Consider the following 19,214-nt stretch of genomic DNA (forward strand, 5'->3'; position numbering starts at 1 on the left):
CCAGTGCTGGGGTGCACGGGATGGGGGCGGTGGCAGCGAGGGCAGGGGCAGAACTGCCTGGACCCAGGCTCACCACCCCGCGGAACAGCAGAGTCCGGCCGGCACCAGGACAGGCAGGAGGGCTTGCTCCTGCCATCGCCCATGCTCTGCGCTGGTGGCTGCCGGGGCATGGCGCCGGGACCAGCCAGACCCCACCGGCAGCACCGGAGCCACCGGGATCACTCCCCAGTCAGGCTCTGGAAACTGCAGGCTGGGGGGTTTGAACCAACCCTTTAACTTGGCTCCAGCAAAGACCCACCACTTCATCCTCCCGACAAGCAGCCACAAGGCCAGACCTCTGCCGGCATCAGTCAGCCATGAATGCACGGAGCCAGGATGGGGGGGGGCAATTTCATTCCCCCCCCATCCCCACTTAAGCTCAGCATCCCCCATCCGCCTCCACCAGCTGAGTCCTGGGTGTCAAACCCCCGCCAGGTCCCATCTGCGGGACCCGGCAGCCGCGGCGCATTCCTGTGAGCCGGCCCTGGCGCAGCAGCTGCCGGACAGAGCCGATCGCCGCTGCCGCCGCGGCACGGGCAGCTCGTCTTGACCTTGCCGGTCAGGTGTTGGGGGGGGGGGGGGGGGGGGATAAAAAAAAAAAACCAAAACCACAACCCCTCAGTGCTGCCAGCCGTCGCCGGGGCACGGGGAGGGTTTAATGCAGCGGGGACCATAATGGGGCCGGCTGGGGGAGCGAGGATGAGGAGAAATTAGTGTCAGTGTGTGTGTGCCTTAAACAAACCTGCGCCGGGGTGACGTGAATGAGGGCACAGCCTGTGTATATATTAGTGATGGGATCTGACCTCGCTGGGAGGGCTCCTTCCCTCGCTCCGCTCCTCTGGGCGTGGGAAAAAGGCCTGGGCTCTTTTCACAGCTGTTCTCGCTGCTGCACTGAGCTAATGGAGGGGCTGCCCGGCTCCCTCCTCCCCCCGCCGCCTTTTCAGTCCTTCAGCAAAAACCCCCCTTTCACAGTCCCTTAAAAACACACCTCATTGTTCCCGCCTGGATTGCATTGAAATGCCACTCGCACCCGGTCTCCTGGAGCAGCCGGCCCCTAACTCCAGCTCGGCTGCGCGTGTACACGCGTGTGCAAGCCCGGGCGTGCGTGGGAGCACGCGTGTGCCCGTCTATAGGTTGATGCATTGCAGCTGGCACGGGGTTTCATCCCCAAAGCTCGCTCTGAAAGGGGTGGCTGGCGGGGGCGGGGGGGAGAAATGTGGAGCCAAGGGGGCTTTCCACACCCCGGGCAGCCGAGCCGGTGTTAATGCCCCCAGCCCGGACCTCTTCCGTCTCTCCCTTTTATCCGGATGCTTGGATTTTGATATAAGAAATGAGCCAAAAGGTACCAGCGCCCATCCCTGATTTGCAAACCGAGAGGCTCGGCAAGCAGAGGGGACACATGGCCAGTGGACGTACCCCCATCCACAACCCAGCCGTGGGGACCGACCCCAAACACCCTGACGCCCACCTGAGCTCCTCCACAGCCCCGGCCGTGCCCGGGTTTCACAACCAGCGTTTGATGCTCAGGGAGCAAATACTCCGCGTTAAATCCCTGCCTGACACATGAAGTGATGGGATTCCCTGGGGATGGGGCGGTTCGGGCACATCGCACCTTGATTTCCCCTAACATCGAGCCTGTGGCTTTCCCAAAAACCCTCTCCAAGCTCTGTAGAAATCCAAGATTTATAGAAAACAATAAACAGCCGCACAAGGATCAGCCCTCGCCTGGTTTCCCGGGGAATTAGGGCAGAGAAAGTCTGGGCTCAGCCTCCCAAGGAGCTACGGGGACAGCGGAGCCGGGGGTCCCACTCACCGCGCAGCCGCCATGGGGGGGGGGGGGGGCGGGGGCTGGTCCTCAAAGCCGGCGGCAGTGGCACAGGCGCAGCCCCCCCCCCCACCGCCAGCCCCAGCCCCAGCATCTTCCCTTGTCTGCCGGGGCCCAGCCCCAGAATAGCACCGGGATCGTGCTTTTCATTAAAAATAAATAAATACATTTCTGGTGGCGGTGGAGGAAGGCATGAAAACACCATCCCCAAAGGCTCGAAAACCAGAAGGTAAAGGCGGCGAAACCCACAGTTATTATTTTTTGAAGCGGCTGGGGTTTTTTAAGCTAATCTCCTGCTATCCTTGCGGGGGGGGGGGGGGTGCATCACTGCCTGGTATTGGTAGCAGGACAGACGGACGCAGGGACAGCACCCTCAGGGCCCGCTCATGCCTCCCCACGTGCTTTTCCCGCTGACCTTTCCCCGCTGCTCTGATAGATACTTTCTGACAAAAGCGGGGACGTCGCACACCTTCCGTCCTTGCTCCGCGCCCGACGCGGGGACATCGCCACTAGCAAGTCCCTGTCACCGGCTATTAGGGGAAGAAGGTCTCCACCGCCGCCCTGCTCTTTCTGCATGAGCGCCAGTGCCGGTGCCAGGCAGGGGGGGTCCCCCCGGCCCCCCAGTACGTAACGCATATGCCTTGCGTTCGCCGTTTATAGATGCAAATCTGTTTAACAGGCACACGGGGGTTTGTTATCGGTGAGGATGAGCCCCAGCTCTTGGAAGTCAACATATGTATATGATGATGCACATATGTGCGTGACCTACATTCGGGGCTGTAGCAGTTTCCCCGGGTGTGCGATGCCCACGCGTGCCCACAGCGAGGGGGCTCGGCCAACCCTCGCCTGCCGAAATACCGTCGATCCCCAAGGGGCTTTCCCTGCGCCGGGAGGATTCCTGGCGTGGGGAAGGGGAAAGGCTTCAGCAAACGCTGCTCGGTTGGAGCATCCTGAAAAACCGCTTGCCGAGGAGCCCGAGCGAAGGGTTTGGCTTTGGCAGGAGTGGCGAAGCGCAGCCACCAAGGCCACGGCCTCGGCACCCTGAGCATCATCGACACGCGGCGGGTCCCCCCGCATCCCGCGCCTGCCTCCTACCCTGGTCCCTGCACCCCGACGCCGGCGAGCACCCGCCCCGCTCCTCTCGCTTTCAAATATTGCCATTTCCCCGGCTGGTTTTGACTTCTCCACCCAGCGCAGCCATGGAGTTTCCATAGAAACATGAAGATATTAAACTGTAAATAATAATTTCTCCATAAAAAAAAAAAAAGAGAGAGAAAGAAAGGCTCCAGCGCATCGCATGGGGCTGGTGGGCTGGGAACAGACCCCGACGTCCTGGGCACCCGGCCCCGCACGTGGGGTCTCATCTCAGCCCCCCAGGCTGGGCCCAATGGGTGGGGGTTCCACGGGCACCCCTGACGGGGAGCGCTGCATCCCTCCGGCACCGAAGGAGGGCTGAGTGCTCTCGCACCGCTACCTCCACCGCTGGCACCTGATTTATCCAGGTAGGAGACTTCAGCCTGACATCTATAAAAATTAGCAGCTAACGAGCCAGCCGGGGCATCCTCCACCAGCTTTGGGTAAATAAACGGGAGCTTCGCCGCCGCAGTGACACATACCTGATGGGAAGGAATTGTTATTTACTGTTGCCTGTTCAATAGTTATTTTTAAATGGCCTAAAGGTAAACACATCAGTGTTTTTCATTTTCTCCTGCTTGGGGATATGGTTTTGTCTGGGGCTTTTACCCCTTCTGTCTATTTAAGTGATACTTTTTATCATAAATGACTTTTTTTCCCCTCCCTGCTATCAAGTTGGAAAATCATCAGCTTGCGGAGGGAAGAGGGAGCGGCACCGGGGCCAGGTGGGGTGGCACGGGGACCCCGTCGCCCAGGGACGGGGAGCAGCTTGGGTTTAACGGCCAAGGCCGGGAGCCATGACCTTCGGGCACACACACACGCGCGATGCCAGTGGCCAGGACGGCTGCGAACACGGCTCCCGCCACCCATCCCCAATTAAAGCCTGAACATCGCGCTGCCGGCGGCGGGAGGCAATCTTGGGCAGCGTTATTTTTAGGGCTCCGGCAGGCGAGGTGCCGGTCCCACCATTTCGTGTTTCCCAGATGAGCTTGGCAGTCATGGGGTGGGGATGGAGCTGCCTCCCGGCTCCTCGCAGCACCCCAAACCCCGGCATCCCCCCTGGCTTGGGGCAAAACCAGCTCCCTCCATCCCTTGCACCAGCCATGGCACAAAAGGCTCCTTCTGTCCCACCGCCGAACCCGGGGCCGGATCCTGCCCCCCCTAACCAGCACAGCCAACACGGGGCAGCAGCACCAGCCCGGCACCCCAACAGCCAAGCCGGCCATGAGCTCTCTATCCCCATCTCCACGGCTGGGCCAGGGTTTTGGGGAGCACCCTGTTGCCCCCGACTCGCTCTGCTGTGTCAGCACCTGGATGCTCAGCCCAGGCTCCTCTCCTGGTATCGGGGACCGGGACCGGAGACCACCAGGGCTGGCCGGGCTCAACCCCGACCCGCTGGCAGCAGCCCAGGGCTGCAGACCACCCCCCTGCCCCAAAGTAGCCGGGCCGAGCGCCCCGGCAGTGCCTGGGATTATCCTCAGCGTAACATCCCCCGAGAACAAGATTGCAGCTTAGGGCCTAATGGAAAAGAGGAGAGAGATGGGATTAAGGGGAAAATAATGACTATTTCTTTAGCGAGGCCGGGGAAATGAGACCGGGATTAGCGTCCTCTTTACCATCAGCCCCCAATCCTGCTGGGCGGTCCCGGATCCATCCGGGGCAGCCGGAGATGCCCATGCTCGGCATCACTCCTGAGGGCGACATTGGGGCTGGCAGCATCAAGCCCGACTGTCCTGAGCGTGAGGCCGAATTGCCGGTGCCAGATCCAGCCCGAGCACCCGCCGCATCCTGCTGCCACCACCTTTGCCCGCACGCGGAGGGCACGAAACGAAGGCAATTTTGCAAATATTTGCCAGTGCGGTGATTTTCCTCTCCCTGCAGATTCGCCGGGAGAAATTATAAAATATTCTGCAAGGAATAAAACATTGAAAATTAAAACTTCACTTGCAAAGGCACAAGCCCGAGAATAAACCTGAAAGGCTCCTTTCTCTCGCCTTCGGTTGCACACACCACGCGGTGCAATTGGCTGCTTCCCTGGAATAGATTCAGTTGCTATGATACCAAGTTTGCTTTTAACGAACCCCAGAAAATTAATGGTATTCAGCAGATAAGTCCTTAAAGTGGAACCTATTTTAAGAAATTCTTGCTGAATGGTTTACAAGTAGTCAGGAGGGAGGAGAAGGTTTCCCGAGCGTGGCAGAGCCTGCGCCGGTTCCCCCTCTGCTCCCGGCTGGGATGTTGGGGTGCACGGTGTTGTGTTTTGGGGTACACGTCAGCTTGGGACCCCAAGCGGCGAGGGCAGGATCGATGCACAGCATCAGCTCCCCGTGCTGTGCACCGTGCATCCCTCCTGCTGCTGCACGGCCGCCGCTTTGCATCCTCCCGGCTGTCCCCACGCGGCCTCGCTGCTGCTGAAATGCTTCTCCCGCCAGCCAGCGGCTTCCTCCGCCGACGCTACGGAAACGCGGGCAGATCGGTGCAGGCAGCCTCTGCCCAAACCCTGCCCAAACCCACGCACAAAGCTACGGGATTCACGGCTGGTCCAGATCCTGGAGACCCTGAGATGGTCGAAGGGATGTAAGTGGGTCTGGCATGGAAAGCCTCCTCTGTCAGAAACCTGCCGTCCCTTGGAGGAGCTCAGGGAAAATAAGGTTTTCCTCCCGGCACAGTGCCCCATCCATCCAGCCCCTCAAGCGGAGCACAGGGTGGCATCAGCCATTGGATGGGGCACATCCTCCCCGGGGACCTGTGTCTCCACCGAGGAGACAAGCTGGTGCCTCCGGATGCTGCAGCGGCCCCGCGTTGCGCTGCAGCAAAGGCTCTCACCCAGCTCGGCACCGCCACGGCTAAAGCACCCACGCTCCTGTCCCTGTCCCCAAGCCGCGGGCAGAGCGGCTCTGCAGGGCACACGGTGTATGAGGGACTGTCTCCTCTTTTTCCCACACCATATTTTTGGGGTGTACGGGGGCCATCCCTGCTTTATCCCACAGTATATATAGGGTCCATGTCCTCCCTGCCCAGAAGAAGGCCCAAATTGGGTGAGCCCAGGGTGTTCGAGCAGGCTGGGGGTGCAGGATCAGTGCCAGGGATCAGAGAGATCCGGGACAAGGAATCTGCCCCTCTCCTGCCTGAACAAAGCAAGACCTGTCGAGAGGGAGGAAGGTGCACCCCTGCCTCTCGCACCCCAAATTCCTCCTCTGCTGCAGACTCCAGCAACGGCAGGTGAAAGAGGAGACGCAACCCCACGTAGAAGCGAAACCCTGGCCAGGATGCACAGGGCAGGGGGAGGCTGATGGGGCAAAGGATGGGGGCGTTGAGCTTCTTAATGTTTGGAGCTGATGCTCTTCCCCTTCTCATCTCGCGGCACCAACCCAGCCAGGGAACGGAGGCACCGAAGAACCGAGCAGTGGGGGGGGATGAATGCGCCCCAGTGCCACCGCCCTGCTCAGGCTGCTGCGCCCCTCGCACCGTGCTTGCCTCCTGCGGGAGAGCGGCGGATGGTCCGGCATGGTCAGGGCCTGATCCTGCAATGGTTTAAGCACCTGGGTCCATCTGTGGAGCCTCCCCGCTGACCACTGCCGAACGCCCGAGAGCACAGGGCTGGACTCCACGGCCGTGAAGGGGCCTCCCTTGCTGTCCGCTCCAAGCTGCACCCCGAAACGCACGCCTGAATACACCGCTCCCCCCTTCCCTGAGCTTCCCAGGAATAACTGGGGACCGCTCAGCCTTCAGGCTCGCAACTTACAGCCTTTCCCCTCTTCCGGCATCAGCCATCGGGGCCGGATCCAGCGCTCCTCTGCCTGCACGGCCCCCGCAGCCCCTGGGCAGCCTGGGCTCAGCCCCGCATCCCTCGCACCGGCGAGTCTCCCCGGGCGCCGCGGGGACTGAGAGGAGCCCGAGGAAGCAGGAGGGAAGGAGGGAGCTGGCTGCACGCAACACCCTGACCCACGGGCAGCAAAGCAGGAGCACGGGGGGTGGGTCCAGGAGGGCCCAGGGGGAGGCTGAGACCGGAGGAGCACCGGCACCCTCGGAGCGATGCTCCCAAATCCCCCTCTCTGAAGAACAAAGCTGCAATCCCTCTGCAGATGCAGAATAACTGACAAGCGACGATGATTTATTTCTCTTCCCCAGTAGATAAACTGGCCTCGGAAATGGGTTTGTGCTAAATTACAATTTGCATGTGGTAATATATTTAAGCAACTTTCCTTCTACTTCGTTATAAACAGGGTTTCTCTGGGGGTTATTTCTGAGCTGGCCCCGTTTCATTTATCTCCGGCACACCCGGCGCAAGCAAGCTTAATTGTCGACGTGGAAATTAAAACCACAGCGGAAAAAAATAAAAAATTAATAAAATAAAGGTTCTGGGTTTGTACGTAGCCTGAGGAACCCCGGGTTGGAATCGAAATAATCACCCAGGCATAGGCGCTAGCTCTGGGCCTCAATAAAAATGATTAAAGACAAAACCCCACTGAAATTTCCACTCCACAGCCGCGTTTGGCTTCCAGCCGCTCTCCCCCTGCAAAAGGCACCGGGGCCAGTGCCTCGGGGAGGCCGGCGGCCGCTGAGCCCCTCTCCTGCCGGGAGGGCAGGGCTCTTCTCCCGGAGAATAGCGAGCGGGTTTTTACATTCGGTTCTCTAGCTTTATGATATCACATACACTCATACAGCTAGATAACCAAAGAGAAAAACCAACCCAGGTCTTTATAAAACGGGCCTTGGCCGCGCCGTTTGCCCGGGGGTGTTTTGTCCCGGTGCTGGAGCCCCCCGGGGCGGCCGCGATCCGCGTCCCCTCGCCGCCAATAATGAAGAAACCCCAACGGTTTCGGTGGGAGGGCAGGAATCTGCCCCGGCGCCTTGGGATGCGACACACAACGCCAGCGCTCCCCAAAGCCCACCCGAGCGCCCCGACCTGACATCTGCACCCCAAAGGGGACCCGCACCCTAAAGCGGGCTCAGCCCCGCGCAGCCCCCCATGGCCCGGGAGCCATTGCGGGGCAGGATGCTCCCCCAGGATCCATCCCCGCCGCCTGCGGCCCAGGGACCTGCCTCCTTCCCAGCCCCAAATTCGCCCCCAGACCCACCCCGGAGCCCACTCCCACTTTATAATTACTGTAATTACTGGCACGGAACTGCTGAGTCATGAGAGCGGCTGGGGAAGGGACGGGCCCAGCCGAAAGGGCCCCCCGGGGGTTTCCACCGCGCCCCCGCTCTGCCTTCCTCTTCTCCCCTTCCTCCCGCACCCGCTCCCTGCAGCCGGGCCCTGCAACCCCGGGAGGGACCCCTCATATCCTGGGGGTCCGGGCCGTGAATCTGCCGGGGGGGGGGACGACGACACCCTACCCGCCCCCCCCCCCCGGGGCGGCCCCGTCCTCGCCCGCCCTTGACCGCAGGGACCCCGCGCCCCGGCCGGGAGGCTCCGGGCACCGGCCCCGGGCACCGGCGGGGCCGTGGCGGGGGATGCTCCCGGGGAGCTGCCCAAGACGGGGGGCTCCGGCCGTGCGGCTGCTCGGAGGGAAACTCGGCGGAGCGGCTGCCCCCGGCCCGCAGCGGGGCAAAGCTCCCCGGGCAGGGAGGGGGAGAAGAGGGGGGACCCCGGGAGGGTACCCGGGAAGAGGACCCGGGGAAGGGTCCCGGGGAGGGGGTACCTGCTCGCCCCGCTGGGGCCGGTGCTGGCCGCGGTCGCCGTCGGCTCCGGGTCGCCGCATCCTTCCCAGGCTGGCAGGGTGGGGAGGAGGAGGCTCGGCCCGGGACGGAGGTTGGATGCCCCCGCCCGGTGCCGGTGCCGGTGCCGGTGCCGGTGCCGGTGCCGGTGCCGGTGCGGGTCCCGCTCCCACTCCCCGGCGCCTCCGGGACCTGCCTCTAAAGTTGAGGCAGAGCCGGCGGCGGAGGGATGGCTGGAGGGCGGGGGAGGGCGGGAGGAGGGACGGGGCGGCCGGCGGGGACAAAGCCCGAGCGGCGGGGCTGGGACAGCCCGGGCGTGGGGCCGGGGCAGGGGTCACCCCCCCCCCGGGGGGGCAGCGCCATTCGCCACGGCCGCCGCTGTCCCCGGGGGCCGGCCCGTCTGCTCGCCCCGGGGCCCCCCCGGACCCAGCCTCCCGCAGCAGCCGGCCCGCCCCGTCGGGGAGGCGGCGGTGCCCCGGGGGTAACCCCGCTCGGGCAGGGCTGTGGCGGAGCCGCCCCCCCCCCCCCTCCCCGGCAAAGGCTGGGGTTAAACCCGACGTGCCCGGGGCTGGGAAGCGGCCGGGGCGGCGGGGGGGCGGCCGGGGCGGCCGGACCCTCCCGTCGAGGCTGCGCTCACGGGCCCCGCTTGCAAAGGGGAAAATGTGCGGCTGCTCGGGAGTAAAACCGGGCTCGACCCCGCCCCGTCCCGGGCGGTAACAGGGTCTTTCGACCGCCCCGGCCTCGGCTCTGCCCCCCGGCCGGGGAGGGACCCCCCGGCCCCGGGACAAAGCGGGGCCGCGGCTCGGAGGGGCGGCGGGGCAGAGCCCGGGGCGCGGTGCCGAGGCCCGGCTCCACGTCCCCCCCGTGCGGCCGCCCGGGGCCGGTCCCGGCCGGCTCTGCCCGGGACAGGGAACTCGCTCCGCACTCCCGGCAACGGCGGGGCAGCCCCGGCCAGGGCCGGGGGGGGGCAGCGGCCTTTCCCCGGCACCCCCAGGCGCCTCACACCGGGAGCGCACCGGCGGGCACAGCCGTGACCCCCGTGTGCACACACCACCCACTCAGGGGTGCCCGGGCACCGGTGCACACACCCGGGAGCACACGCAGGTGCACACTCATCCCCGCCCCGGTGCACACCCAGGAGCGCTCACACCGATGCACGCACACACCCCGGTGCGCGCACACCGACGGTCACACGCGTCCTGATGCACGCACGGCCTCGCACACGCGTCCGTGCACACCCACGCACACACCCACGAAGGACACCTTGGCTCTCCCCGGCCTCCTCCACGCTCCCGACCCCCCAGCCTTGCCCCGGCCCGGCGGGCTCCGCAGCCCTCCCGGGGCCGCCTCGTCGCACCTCGCTCCGGTGAAACGGCGGAAAACGAAACCAAGAGGCGGCCCGGGCATAGCACCGGCCCCGGCCCCGGGCACAGCGCCGTGCCGGTGCCCCGGCTGTGGGCAGCCCCGGACGGGCTCCGCTTCCAGCGGGGACCGGGAGCAACGGGTCGGGGCGGGCGGCGGGGCCCGGCTCCCGCTCACAGCGCTCCGGGTTTCGGGGAGGAGGCACGGATCCGTCCCGGCCCCCGCTGTCCGCACCCGCCCTTTTATATATATATACACACCCCTATATATAAAAATATATATAATATCTATGAATATCTGTGTTTGAAGGGGCTGGGAGCGATGCACAGCGGCGCTGGCGGAGATGCCAACCCTCAAGCACCGGGGGCTCCCCGGGAGCAGCGGGGCTTTGTGCCCCGCACCGGGGACCCCCAGGACGGGGGAGCCCTTGGCAGGAGCCCCGTCCGCAAGCGGCGGCCGCAGCATCGCGGGGAGCGGGCGGAGGATGCTCCCGCCGGCACCGGGCACCGGGGACCGGGCACCGGCCCCGGCCCCGCCGCTCTCCGTGGTGCTGAACGGCCGCCGCCGCCGCCGCGCCCCGGGGCCGTGCGGGGTCGTGCCTCCTCCGTCCTTCTCTTTCCAAGCCGCCGTTAATTAATTATTATTATTGCTATTAATTATTATCGTTATCATCCCTGCGGTTCCCGTCGCTCCGGTGCACCGCGGCACGGCCAACCGTTCCGAGCGGGAAGATGGTGCCAGCGAGGCAACCGGCTGCCAAATTAACGGATCGTCCCCCCGCACAGCCCCGGCAGCTGCCGCCCGCGCTCCCCCCCGTGGGCCCGCACCGCGCGTGGGCCGAGCCGGTGCCGTTACCTCCGCAGCCGGGCTCCGAAATGCCTCTCCCGGCCGGCCCCGGGCGGCGGCGGCGGCGGCGGCCCCGGCGGGCTCGGCCCCGCTGCCGTCCACACCGCCCGGGGCACCGCTGGTCCCGGCCCCGTTCCGCCGCCCCGGTGGGTTCCGCTTACCCAACCGCTCCTTCCCCGGGCGGGACCGGCCGCGGTCCTTCCCCAAAGGGTAAAACCCCAACAACGACCGCGGCCCCAAAGCTCCGCCGAGGGAACGAACGGGACCGGCGGAGCTTCTCCGCCGCCCCGGGAGCACCCTCCGGCCCGGGCCCGGCTCGGGGAAGGGCCGCTTCGCGCACCGGCGGGGCCGGGGCGCAGCATCCGCGCCGACCCCGCTCCTCCGCCGCCCGCGGGCCCGGTAGCCGCCCGCGCAGGGCCCGGGCGGGCCGCAGCGGCCCGGTTCGCCCCCGCCGGTTGCCGGTCCCCGCTCCCCTCGGCTCCCTGCCCCCGAGGGGTCGCGGGGGAGGCTTGGCAGCGCCGACGCGGGAAGGGCGGCCGCCCCACGCGTGTCCGCGGCGGGGGCTCCACGGGGCCCGCCCGGCCCCGTTCCTCCCCGGCACTTACCGCGTCGCCGCCCGCCTGTACCCCTCGCCCCGGCGGCTGCGGGCGCTGGCTCCGGCCCCGGCGCCTCTCGTCCCCCCTTCTTCCCCTCGTCTACACCCTCGTGTGAATCAAATACCTTCACTACAGCAGCCATGTTGGGCTCCGGTGCGAGCACGGCGCTCGCCGCAGGAACCGCCGGCCGCCTCGGCGGGAGGCAGCGCGGCTGGGCTCGGCTCGGAGCGGCGCGGGGGCCCCGGCTCCCACCGGAGAACCGGAGGCCAGGCAGCCCGGCCGGCCGCCGGCCCCCCTCTCCCATCGCACCGAGGGATGTCGCGGTGTGTCGCTCCTCACCAGCCCGGTAACTTCCCACCGTTATCGGTAACGCCACTAACTGCTGGTCCCGCACCTGCCCCGCATCCCTCCGGTAGAACCGGCCGCATCCCGGGGCTGCCTTTGGAAAAGAGGTCGGGGGGGGGGGGGGGGGAGCCGCGGTTACCTCCGCCTCGCCCGGTGTGCCGGTCCCCGGCGGCGCCGCTCGGCCGAGCCCACCTGGGGAGGGAAAGAGAGAGAAGAGGCGTCAGGAGGAGCCGCCGCCGCTACCGCCATCGCTCCAACTTGGAGCAACTTTCCCGGCGAGGCTGGCAGCGGGGGCGGGGGGGTGGGCGGCGCTGGAGCCCCTGCCCGGCCAGCCGGGGCCGGTCCCGCCGGCGGGCAGGGCGTGGGACGCCCCAAAGCCGGTCCCTTCCACCCGTGCAGTGGGGACACCCACCCGGAGCCCCGGCCCTGCCCAAGGGGCCAAGCCGGGACACGGCCTCTGCTGCCGGGGAAATACAGGAGACCCTCGCGGAGGGACAGCCCCACACCCAACGTCTGTCTGTCTGTCTGTCTGTCTTTACCGGGCGGGGGGCGGCCCAGCTCCCCCCGCGCCGTGGGCACCGGAGCCTCCACGGGCACCGGAGCATCGCACCGGGCAGCCGCCGCCGCTCCCCGGGCAGCGGAGCCGCTCGCCCGCCCGGCCCGACGCCCTTCGAAAGCGGATTTTTCAGCTGGTTTTTTTTTTTTCTCTTTTCCCCCCTTTTCCTCCCACCGAGATTTTCCCCTCTTTTTTCTTTTCCTTTTCCCGCCCCATTTTTTTTTTTTTTTTTTTTTGCCGTTTGATTCCAACGTCGTCGCTGAGAATTATTTGCATTTAAAATACAACGACTCGTTCCCCTGCACATCGCTTCGCAGCTCAATTCAAACAGCACCGGAGAGGGGGGGGCCGACCCCGAGGAAAAGGAGTCCCCAAACCCCCGGCCAAATCCACCCGAATTCCTGCCCGGCTGGAAATATCGATGTGGGCGAAAACTAAAGATTTAACAGATTTTAATGATTTTCTTTCTGCAGCCGCTGTCACCCAAAGGTGCAGCAACAAAGAGCGGGAGGGGATTTGACGCTCGTATTTTTGGCCTGTTCCCGTGCAGAAATATTCCCCCAAAGCCCCGAACGCTTTGCAAAGGTTGATCTTTCTAAAAAACAATCATACCCTGCCCTGGAAAGTGCTTCAAAAGAAAATCTGATTTTATATTTATCCCCCCGTCGCTGCTGAGCCCGTCGGAGGACACACACGCGCGGCACCTGCTGAGCCTAATAGCGAGGAGGGGGACTGGAAATCAAACAACCACCCCCCCAGTCCAAACTGGGGGCAAACGGTTTCCCCCCGCGCACGGCAGAGATTTCCCCGCTCGGGAAACAACGGCGTGGAAATCCCCGCCGTGCTCGCTCGGGCAGAGCCGGGCGCTTCAGCACAGGAACAACCCCAGTTACTTTTTTCGGGGGGGGGGAAATAAAAATAGAACAAGATAATTTCCCCCCCCCCCCCCCCTCTTTCTCCAGAAATGCCGAATTCAGCCCCGGCCCTTTGCGTGGGAATTTTTTTAAATTTTTTCCTGGTTTCTTTTGCGGCTGGGATACAGCCTCGCACCAACGCAGGGCTGGGAGGGGACGGGGAGGGGGGGGACGCCCACACAACACACCGCCCCGGCACAGCAGCCCCAAAACCCCTGGTCCCTGCTCCCCCCTTTTTCCCCCCCCCCAAACCTCCCCCCCCCAAAAAAAAAAAAAAAATTAGCTGCACACACCGAAACTTCGCTCCGGCAGCCCCTTACCTCGGGCACCGGGCAGGGCAGGGCAGTCGGTCCGACCGGCCCGGGGCTATAAACCCCGGGGGTGGCTTTTGTGAGTTTGCCGGAGTTTCCCCGGGCTGTCCCCTTTTGTGTCCCATTGCCATCTAGAGGCCCTGATTAATTAATTTCACACCGGAGCTCGGGAGAAAATTTTCCCACAAAACAAGTGGCCGAGGAGATGTGAAACCCCCAAAGAAAAGGAGTCAACATCAAGTTCAACAGCATGCGGGAAAAGGCCTATTTCCATCACAATCGCGTCTGAGCGGGGGCCGGGCGGGGGGCGGCGGGCGGCGGCCCCCGCGCCCCCTCCGCGCGTTCCCAGGCTCGGAACAATCGCGCTCTGTTTGCCTCGCACATGCCGGCGTTTGGGCACGGAGGCTGCCTTGGGATAACAGGAATAATGGGGGGGTGGGGGGTGTCTGGGGGGGGTTGGGGGAGTGATGGAGGGTTGGGAAAGGGGAGGGGGGGGGGGGTGAAGCGGAGGAGCGCGCACCTGGGGACTGTCCGGTACCGACCTGTTGATCCCCCCGGTCGGGAGCACCCGGTGGAGTTAGCGGCAAGAGTCGGGATGGGCAAGAGGGAACCGTCGGCCTCGGCGGGGGGGGTGGGGGGGGTGGTCCCCAAAGCCGGGAGGGGACGGAGCCGGCCCCCGGGGTGTGTGGGTGGACACTTTTCCCTAAGTTTGGTGCCCCCCTCCACCCCCCACCCCCATCCCCGGCCACGCGTTTTCCCACAGCCCCGGGGGAGCGGGGGGTGCCGGTCCCGGGGGAGCGGGGGGTGCCTGCCCCGGGGGAGCGGGGGGCCGGGGCCCGGGGTGGCCGAGGCGGTGGTGGACGTGTCCTGCAACCCAAGCAGCTCGGCTCCGCCGGGCATTGTCCCCACGGAGCCCGTGGCCATTGTTCCCGGCGCTGCGGGAGCCGGAGGGAGGGCAGCTTTCCACGCCTCGTCCCCCCCCCCACCTCGCCCCCACCCCGACACTCACACCGGGCTGCCGGGACCCGCAGCCCCTAATCCGGGGGGGGGGGGGGGGGGAAGGCAAAAAACACCCCACCACCCCCCCAAAAAAAAAGGCCCGGGTGAGGGAGGCTCGGGGTCCCCCCTCACAGACTTCCTCCAAGTTGGGAGAAGCGGGAGGGGGAGCGGGGCGGCTGCCGGTGCCCGCACAGCCCTGCCCCTCCGGCGGGCAGCACCGGCAGCCGCCCGCTGCTGCTCGCTGCCCCGGCCCGGGGAGTTCAGTGCGGGGCAGGGAGAGGGGAAAACAGCGACGAAAAAGGGGAGTGGGGGGGATTATTTACCTCCCTCCGCACATCTGCATCCATTAATGACTTAGCGACAGCGTGAGCCGAGAGCCGCCGGGACACCGGCAGCCTCCGGGGCTGGGGCTGGGGGGACGCGGCACCGGCAACGGGCAGGACGCGGAGCCCGGAGACATCCAGCCGATGCGGAGCGCGGCAGAGCCGGGTTGCGGCTCCCGGAGAGGACTGCCAGGAGCAGCGGGGCTGTGGGAAGCGGAGCCCCCCGCGATCACGTTGCCTTTACGTGGGGTTAAACAGATAACGTCTGCCCGGGGCTTTAACGCCAGGAGCCCCCCGACCGGGCCCGGGCAGCCCCGGCCCGCCGCCGCCGGGCCCTCGGAGGGGGGGGCCGGATTCCGCCCAAACATCCATTTTGTCCCTTTTGGAAATGGAGATGGGAGAGAGGAGGGAAAAATGCGCTTTTTTTTTTTTTTTTTTTTTTTTCCCCCTTGCTTTCTCCATATTTTACTACGTAAGGCATGACGTCCTCACGTCGGGAGCAGGATAGGTTAGCCCTGCGCTGGGGGGAATGCACCGGGCTGGGGGGGGGGGCGCAGGGGCGGCTCTGGCAGCAGAACCTAAAAATAACGGGGATTTTATTATTTAAAAAAATAATAATAATAATAATCCCGGTGACCCCGCGGATGCGGCCCCGCACGGGCAGCGGGAGGCAGGGCCGGGCAGGGCCGGATCCGGATCCCCCCCCGCCTCTGCCCGGCCCCGGGTACCCCGGGACCGTCAGGGCTCGGGGCACCCACCGGGGCGCGGAGGGAGCGGGGCCGGATCCGGAGCGGAGGGGAAGATGGGGGGGGGGGGGGTCCTCCTGCTTTTCCCTCCCCTCCCGGGGCTGGGGCAGAGGCTGCGGCAGGAGGCGGCGGGCGGGCAGGGTCACCCCGCTCCCCGGCCGGTGCAGGATTATTCCGTGGAAATGAAGCAGAAATCGGCTATTTTTAAATTAAACCAAAAATCCCCCCACCCACCCCCCTTGCCCCGGGTGTTAACACCTCCAAGCTCCGAAGTGGCCGGGAACGGACCCCCCCCCTCCCCACTCCGGCGCACCGGGATTTTCGGAGCGCGTTAAAAATCGGTGGCTGCGAAGGCGGCTTCGCGCAGCGCCCGGCGGGGTTTGCGCCCCAAATCCGGCCCCGGGGGGGGCGGGGGGCAAACCCCCTCCGACACCGAGCTGCCGAGCGGGGCCGGGGTGGGCCGAGGCTGGCTCCAGCCACCGGAGCGATCAGGGTGCGCGTCCCCCGCCGCGGAGCCGGGACCGGGCCGGTGCCGGCTGCCGCCCCGGTACCCCCCCCCCCAACCCTGCCCGCCTCGGGTACGGGCAGCCCCCGACCCGGCGCTGCCGGGGAGGCCGCCGGCTCCCTGCTCTCCCCTAATGAGCTTCGCTTATGCATTTCCCCCTCAACGAATATTTCTCCCGGCGGGGCTGGGGGGCGCCGGGACGCGCTGTCCCGGCCTCCCACCGCCCCTCCCGTCCAACCGGGGCTTCACGGGGGCCTGGCGGGTCCCTCCCGGCCCTGTCCGGCCCGGGAGGGGCAGCAGGAGGCCGGGCCTGCACGTCGGACACCCCAAATCCTGCCGCCGACCCCGGAATAACCATGCCCGTCGGGGGGGTGCGACCCCCGGGTTGCCCGGCCCCGCCGCCCGGGCCTCCCCCAGCAAAATGCCCTCGGGCCGGGCCCGGCTCCTCCAGCCCCCCGGTACCGGTGGGCCCGGTGTTCCCTCCCCGAACGGCGGGGCTTTGGGGCGGGGGGGGGGCGGCGTATTTTGGCTCCCTGATAACGTTTTGATCAAAAATTCATTAACAGGCTCTCGGCGCAGCGCCATGAATATTTCAGGGCTTTTGAAAAACAACAAAGTGGGTGTTTGGGGGAGGATATACCGGAGGGGAGGAGGGGGGCGGCAGCCCCCGGTGCCCGGCTCGGCCCCGGTTTGCTGCGGCGGGGAGGCGAGGAGGGGCCGGGCACCCCCGTCCCCTCGGGGCCGGGGCCGCGCTCGCTCGCCCCCAGCACGGGGGTCGTTCCCGCCCCGTTATAAGGCATGAAACGGCTCCGGGTAACCCGGGAGCGGAGACCGGCCCCCGGTTGGAGCGGGCGGCCCGTCCCGTCCCGTCGGGTCGCTGCAGGGACACGCAGCGCCCAGCCCCGGATGAGCCCCGGGGCCACCGCGACAGCCCCGAGCCGCCCCGGCCCTGCCCGCCCTCCCGGGGCTGCTCCGCCGTCACGCGTGGCCGTGGGGCTCCGAGGGGCCGCACCTCCCCCGGCTCCCGCAGCCCGGGACAGGCCCGGCGCTCTCCCGGCGGGGGCAGAGCCACCTGGGTGGGGGCAGCGGGGGGACCCCATCCCCACCCGGGATGTCCCCGCGGTAGCACCACGACCATCAGCCCACACCCCCTCCGGGCTGGGATCCGACGACACGGGGCTGCTCCCCCACGGCTCTGGGGAGGGGATGGTCCCCCCAAAACCAGCGCGTCCGCCTTTTCCCCAGCAAGGCAGCACCCTGACTGCAAGGTCCACAGCCCCCCAAATCGGGGTGCAGAGCCCCGACAGTGCTTCCCCCCCATCAGAGGGAGAGGTACGGGCGCTGGCCGGGAGACAAAGCCCCGCTGGCTCCGCAGCCCCGAGCACCAGAGCCCAGTGCCCCCCTGGAGCAGCGCAGCCCCCCCGCCATGCTGGGCCTGCAGGTAACTGGGCATTACTGGGGCAGCTCCCCGGCCAGCTGGGAAGGGGACAGGGAGCCACAGAGGTGGGGTGGTGGCCCAGACCCCTCCACACCGTGGACAAGGACCCCGTAGGATGGATGGGTGGGGGGGACAGAGAGAACGCAGATGCTCTGTCTCTTCCCAGTGTCATCCCAAGTACTGTGCCCCCCAACAAAGCTGGGGGTCCCTGGGGGCCACCTTTGGGTCCAGTGCAATGGGGCGTCCCACCGTCTCCGCCGCACTGGAGGGACACTCGGCAGGTAGGCAGGGGCATGAGGCTGGGGGCAGAGGGCGAGAGGGGCCTCCCTGCAAGACCAAAGTGGGGCTGGGGGCACCCCAGGGCACCCCCGATCCCAGTTTAGGACCTGTCGCAACGGGGCGTTACTGGACCTGCAGGCAGCCGGGGGGATGCACGGCTCCGGTCAGCTCCTGGGTCTCCTGCCGCTGCCCTCCGGGTACCGCCGGCCGCTCCCGTGTCCCCGTGGTGGGATGCGGCGAGTCTCCCCGGCAGCCCCAGGCCCTCCCCGGGGCTCACCTCACCCTGACATTTCCTGGCGCTGCTTCCATGCCAGCGGGTTGCCATAGCAAATCTAAATCTTACAAACAAAACAAGGAGAAAAGCCTTATTAGCATATATTCAAATGAGCCATGCAATAATGCAAACCATAAATCATGCAGTCATTGCTATTCAATCAGTGTCTCTTACCCCAGCCCCCACACTTTCCCCGGGTGTCTCGCCTCCTCCTTGCATGCAGAAGCCCCTTCCCAGCCCCAAGGGTGGCCCAGGAGGGGACCTGCCAGCTGGGGGGGGGCCCTGGGCCGAGGCCGGATCCAACCCTGGGCTGTCGGGGCTCCGTACAGCCCCTAATCCCGGCTGGTATTTATGTCGCTTGCTGGGCTCTATTAAAGGGGGCAAACTCTTCCCAGGATTAATCTCCCGCCCATGTTTTAATCTCGGGGCTCTGCCACCAGTAATCCCCCCCCCGCGGGAAGGGGCCAAGTTCAGCGCTGGCGAGCGGCCGGTGCGGAGGGACCCCCATCCCCACCTAATCCCAACCTGTGGGTGCCCAGGCAATGCCGGGGGGGACCCTCCCCTCCCCTCCCCCTTCCCCCCCCCCCCCCCCCCAAACCAGAGAACGATGAGCACTACCAGACCCTAGTCCCCCACTCCTCACTCACCTCTCAGCAGCGTGGCCGTGGCCATGGCCATGGCCATGGCTGGCACACCGCAGGCCCCAGGGGATGCTCCCCCAGCCCAGGGAGCAGCAGAAACCCCAGCCCCAGCCCAGCCCTGAGCTATAAGAGACACTGCTCAGCTGGGCCGGTCCCACCCCCCCACTGAACCCCCCACCGATGCCGATCTTAAGGGCACAGAAGGGTTTTTTTCCTCCTCCCACCCGCTCCCAGTGCCAGGCTGTGGCACTTGAGACCTTCTGAGCTGCTTTTTGGGGTCTCCCAGGGAGCCGAGGGGTGGGAGCAGCATGGCTGGGCCCCAGGGACCTGGCCAGAGCTGGGGGTGACCCAGCTGTCACCCACCTTGCTGGTCCGTGACCCTGGAGAGGCGGCTCTGAGCCTGGGGGGACACGGGGGACA

The 19,214-nt window shown here is 66.1% G+C and overlaps 1 long non-coding RNA gene across 3 annotated transcripts in view; it reads right to left on the bottom strand.

Annotated features, from left to right (window-relative positions):
- The window catches only part of LOC143170830 (uncharacterized), a 34,120-nt gene extending 19,108 nt beyond the window's left edge, over positions 1-15,012 (bottom strand). Inside the window, exons 1-2 of one of the 3 annotated variants that reach the window (XR_012997103.1) lie at positions 14,912-15,012; positions 11,948-12,000 (exon numbers count right to left, since the gene is read on the bottom strand). This is a non-coding gene — a long non-coding RNA (uncharacterized LOC143170830). Of the gene's footprint in view, positions 1-8,643; positions 8,819-11,947; positions 12,062-14,911 lie in introns of those variants that run through there. The other 2 variants (XR_012997101.1, XR_012997102.1) reach the window with 2 other exon arrangements.
- Between the last annotated feature and the right edge of the window lie 4,202 nt (positions 15,013-19,214).

This window comes from Aptenodytes patagonicus, chromosome 25 (assembly GCF_965638725.1).
Source record: "Aptenodytes patagonicus chromosome 25, bAptPat1.pri.cur, whole genome shotgun sequence".
Classification (NCBI taxonomy): Eukaryota; Metazoa; Chordata; class Aves; order Sphenisciformes; family Spheniscidae; genus Aptenodytes; species Aptenodytes patagonicus.